The sequence below is a fragment of the Corylus avellana genome, chromosome ca7 (assembly GCF_901000735.1).
Source record: "Corylus avellana chromosome ca7, CavTom2PMs-1.0".
Classification (NCBI taxonomy): domain Eukaryota; kingdom Viridiplantae; phylum Streptophyta; class Magnoliopsida; order Fagales; family Betulaceae; genus Corylus; species Corylus avellana.
In genome coordinates, this window is record NC_081547.1 from 19,523,172 (window position 1) to 19,529,171 (window position 6,000).

The following is a 6,000-nucleotide window of genomic DNA, read 5'->3' on the forward strand; positions in this document are numbered from 1 at the left end:
CTAGGCGGACGTACGGCCACGAGACCGGACGTACAAGCCTTCTCAGTGGACGTACGGTCACGAGCCCGGACTTACGGTCATAAGCGTGTCAGGGAACGCCACTTTGGCCAGTCGTCCGATAGCTTCTGTTTTCATATTCTAGGTTCGGTTTAGTTGGATTTAGAACTAATGATGGATCTTTCCTCAGTATTCGAGGTTATGGAGCCTTAAGGAAATTTTATGGAGGAGCCTTACGACCCAGGTGAGTACAAACTCACATGGATGCTTATTGTTACTTTTCCCGCATTGCATATCTATTTTATATATATCAAACATGCATATTTTGTAACTCTCATGAAATACATTTTGGAACTACTGTGAACTATCTTTTGCAAAAATGTGTATTGATTAATAAGATAACAATGAGGCTTGTAAAACTATACATGTAAAAGACTGATAAGATTAATTGCATCATATGACATGGTACACCGGTACATGCGGGATAACGACCACGGGCTTACTATACAGGTAAACTTTATGGTGAAATGTGTGCGTGTGTGGGCTTTGGATCCAATGATTTTGTTACCAGGCGCAATCATTCCCTAGTGGAAGGTCACTATAGGACGGATATCATTGGTGGTGTGGGCCACCCGAGGTCTGACTCAGTCGTGCCACTAATGGGATAGACGGTAGTGTACAATATCCAGAGCACCGATGTTGTATTATAGGTCCCTCGGGACAGCCCCAACTCTGCTAAGAATAGATAATATCTCGAGTAGACCATACGGTTGAACTATTATTGTTACTTATGATTATAAGCATATATTATATCTATATCACATCCATGATAAACTGTCATCTCATAATGTTGCATGTGCTTTATAAATAACTGAATTCACTATTTAATGATGGGTACGTCATGTGCATTTATACTCACTAAGTCGTTGGACTTACCCTTGTATTATTTCCCTTTTTCTTTCATATGTACAACTATGCTATTATAGATAGTTTAGAAGAAGAAAGATACTACGAAGCATCTGGTCACTGTGGAGGATTCAATCTGGGAGATACTTGAGGACTTATTGCAAGCTTAAGCGAGCGCTCATGGTAAATAGTACTTATGAGTTGTGTTGTAGACTTAGAGCTTTTATGCATGTCTGCATATTAAGATATAACATGAATCCCTTGTAAAGATGACTTGTGTAGTGTGATTTTAGCTACTTGATGATCTTTGGTAGATGTTGTAGTTGTTATAATTAATGTTTATAGAATCTTTTTATTTTTGCTGTTTAGTATCCTCTCTTTTGAGGAGTAGAGGTCCCTAAGTTTTGTTCTACAATGGATAAGGCTGGGAGAGATTTTGTGAGTCCTTGGAGAAGGAGAGGTGATTCGTGGAGGTTTTGCTTCAAGGAGGTAATCTTCTACGCTTAGTTTATTCCTTAAGTCATTGTGTTTTTCATAGTTAGCTTAGTTGGTAGTTTGTAGCTTCTAGTTATGTTGTTGCCCTTAATCTTGGTTGAAGCATGGGTTAGTGTTTAATTCTTATTGGGCATATTTCTTATTGCATAGAGGCACTGTTTTGAGATAGGAGGTCCTAAGAATCCTTTTGGTAGTTTTAGAACCAGTTTAAGACGATAGGAGGATAGTTGAACCAAATGAGGTTCTACCTGAACCTTTTAGGCTGACGTACGGCCATGAGAACGTACAGCCACGGACCCAGACGTACGGTCAGAAGTGTTCTAGTGAACGCCACTTTGGCCAGTCGTCCAATAGCCTCTGTTTTCATGTTCTAGGTTCGTTTTAGTTGGATTTAGAACTAATGATAGGTCTTTTCTTAGTATTTGTTGTTAGGGAGCGTCAAGGAAATTTTATGGAGGAGCCTTACAACCTGGGTGAGTACAAACTCACATGGATGCTTGTTTTTACTTTTCCTGCATTGCACGTCTATTTTATATATATAAAACATGCATATTTTGCAACTCTCATGAAATACATTTTGGAACTACTGTGAACTCTCTTTTGTGAAAATGTGTGTTGATTAATTAGATAACAATGACGCTTGTAAAACTATGCATGTAAAAGACTGATAAGATTAATTTCATTGTATAACATGGTACACTGGTACGTGCGGGATAACGGCCATGGGCTTTCTATACAGGTTTATTTTATGGTCAAATGTGTGTGTGTGTGGGCTTTGGATCCAATGGTTTCGTGACGAGGCACTGCCATTCCCTAATGGATGGTCACTATAAGACAGACATCATTAGTGGTGTGGGCCACCCGAGGTCGAACTTGGTCGTGCCACTAATGAGATGGACGGTAGCGTACAATATCAGGGGCATTGGTGTTGTATTACAGGTCTCTCGGGATAGCGCCAACCCTACTGAGCATGGGTTAATATTTCGGGTAGACCATACAGTTGAACTATTACTGTTACTCATGATTATAAGCATAAATTATATCTATATCACGTTCATGATAAACTGTTATCTCCTAATGTTGCATGTGCTTTATAAATAACTGAGTTCATTATTTAATGACGGGTATGTAATGTGCATTTATACTCACTAAGTTGTCGGACTTATCCTTGTATTATTTCCCTTTGATCTCCATATGAACAACTATGCTGTTATAGATAGTTTAGCAGAAGATGGGTACCGCGAAGCATCCGGTTATTGTGGAGGATTTGATCTGGGAGATGCTTGAGGACTTATTGCAAGCTTAGGCGAGCACTCATGGTAAATAGTACTTATGAGTTGTGTTGTAGATTTAGAGCTTTTATACATGCCTGCATGTTAAAGCATGTAATGCTCTCAGGGGATCGAGCGCAGGTCGTGTGCGATCGATCGCAGGATCGGTCGCAGTACCAGAAGCTTCAGTTGAGAATCAGGGTAATCTGCAATTGATCGCAGGATTGGTCGCAGTACTAGAAGCTCCAGTTGAGAATCAGGGTAATCTGCGATCGATCGCAGGCCTGATACGATCAAGCGCAGATAGGCGTTCAAAGCAATCTCACAGCTGTAGGAAAGCTGAAACTCAATATGGAAAGATTCTCTATATTCCTCAACCTCCTATGACAGCATGTAAAGTAGGTTTGGGAGTATCAACTGGCTGTAATCAAATCGTTTGTAAAAGGAAAGAAGCTCAAGAATTGAAAGACTTGGAGACCAAGCTAGCCAATGAGAAGATCTCATTTTCCTTGTAGTAAATTGATTTATTGCAAATTCTGATTTTAGGGTTAGCTGTGTCTTATGTCAAGTTGTATATATATTACACCAATGTAATTGTAAAAGTTATCAACTTTGAATATACCTTTTACAAATTTTTCCACTGCATATTAAGGTATAGCATGAATCCCTTGTAAAGATTACTTGTTTAATGTGATTTTAGTTACTTGATGATCTTTGGTAGCTGCTCTGGTTGTTATGATTAATGTTTATAGAATCTTTTTGTTTTCGCTGTTTAGTATCCTGTCTTTTGAGGAGTAGAGGTCCTTGAGTCTTGTTCCACGAGCCATAAGGTTGTGAGACGAACCGTGAAATTAATTATCAATTAATTAATTTCCGGGGCGTTACACCTTTGAATTATCCTTAATTAAGAGATTTATTGAGTGATTGCATTTTATTACAATTTCCTCATGAAGCATGAGTTGATCGTGCTTTACTTTACTTATCCGCATAATCAATCCGTAAGATGATTATGAGAGGTTGTCTTATTTTTCTGTCCTCATGACTGATCTTATGACTTTCATGAGTTATCGTATTTACTTTTATTCCTTATGATATATTTTAACCTTTAAGATTTGTATTTGGCGGTATTGATCATAGCCTCACCACTAATTACAAATTAAGGTTTTAATATTATCCTAAGTGATCGCAATTACTTTTCTTTCTTATGACATATCTTACCCTCTTCGGGTTCATAGTCAAATGTTATTATTAGATGGCTTTAACTTGTTTCAGTGTTTAAACATCGATCTTGGTTTTAAAGAGTATTATAAGTGAGTATATCAGATAAATGAAGTGATAGATAATAATGAATATAAAACGATGAGGGTCTTTAAACAAATGAATTATTTGAGGATGAGCTGATACATATATTCTATGGATGTATTTATATGCAAAAGTGAAGTTGGATTCAACACTAAAAAGAGTAAGTGTGGAAGTACTTATTGAGACATGATACTGGGTTTCATTATTTATGTCTATTGATTTAATTGACTTTGATTGATAATTTTTCATGAAATGCATATTGTGTCTAAATATTAAAGACGGCTGAAAGGATAGCCATGAACAAAACTGGTGATTGCTGCGGGGGTGTATGGCAAGCCACTGGACTGGCAAGTGTCACTAGCAAGTCCAAAGATCCTAATAAGTAACATGGGACGATATTTACCAATATTTTTGGAGAAAACAAAAATAATATTGGAGCAACGCCATTTGATCAGAATTTTACTCATTCTCAAACAATGGAAGTACAAAAGGAAATATTTGTCAGGATTCAAGATGATTGTCAATTTTGTTTAATTTTCTATTTGATATTAGGATTTTATTTTATTTTATTAGGATTTTATTTATTTTATTAGGACTTTATTTCCTTTCCTTATAAGGATTAGATTTGCTTTAATTATTTCATTTTCTTATTAGAATTAGGTTTACTATTACTACTAGGATTATGTTTACTTTCTCTACAAGTAGTTATCTTCGATATATATGTTCGTTTGCAATGTAAAACATAGACTCAATTCAAATTATTATTAAATCAGAGAATTTTCTCTCAAATACTCTGTGGAGTTCTTTCTTTTTTGCATGCAGGCTTATTTTATTTTTTGGACAGAAGACATCGCTACATCAATTGGTATCAGACAAGGCTTTATCCTGATCATGGCCAATCAGCGCAACTGTGGCGACCTTTTCCAACAACGCTGCTTGTAGGGGAGGGGCTCTTTCAAGCCGATGTCATTCGAATTTGATGGCCAACTTGTACTACTGCAACAACTTCTATAACGATGATGTTTGTGAGAGAGATATTGTTTCGAGAGTTGAATTTTGGGATTTCCAACAGACAACACAACAAGCGATACAACAGTTGCAAGAGATGATAGAGCGCATGCAGATGAGTCCTATTTGTAATCACATGGAAAATGATGCCCAAGATGATGATAAGATCCAAGTTTAACCTGTTCAGTTTCCTTATGTTGACAGGTTCCTTGACGATGACGTAAGTTGCATTCGATCTGTCCAGAACTGTATTCATGAATCTTTGAATAGGCAACCTGTCTATGAAGATAATATTAATTATAGTAAAAGGATGTGGAGGCTGTTAATTTGGTTGAAAAAGAGTTGCTGTCAGAGAAAAAATATGTGCAGCCACAACCATTGGTTCCAACAACAACATCAGTGGAAGAACATATGCCACCTCCTCCATCACATCCGCAACTCATCACGATCACCACAGAAATAAAGATCAATAGCGAGTCCTTTGAAGAAAATGGTAAAGTTGAGGATAACATCCAAGAAGAAATCGTTGGAGGAATTTTAGTGGAAGTAGACGAAAAGGAAAAATCATGTCTTGGTGCTATCGACGTAGATTTCTCCAAGTACCCTTCTTCAGATGAGCTGCGTGTGCCATGTCCCAAAGAAAACACGAGGATGATTTGTTTTTTCAAGTGGCGATGGGGTGTTTGATGTAGGAAGACATTTACCAATATTTTTGGTGAAAATGAAAATACAAAAAAAGTCAAAAATAATATTGGAGCAGCGTTGTTTGATTAGAATTTTGCCCGTTCTCAAACAATGGGAGTACAAAATGAAATATCTATCACGATTCTAGCTGATTGTTAAATATGATTAATTTTCTATTTGATATTAGGATTTTATTTTATTTTATTAGTATCGTATTTTTTTTATTAGGACTATATTTGCTTTCCTTATTAGGATTATATTTGCTTTAATTATTTCTTTTTCTTATATTTGTTTACCATTACTACTAGAATTATGTTTACTTTCTCTACAAGTAGTT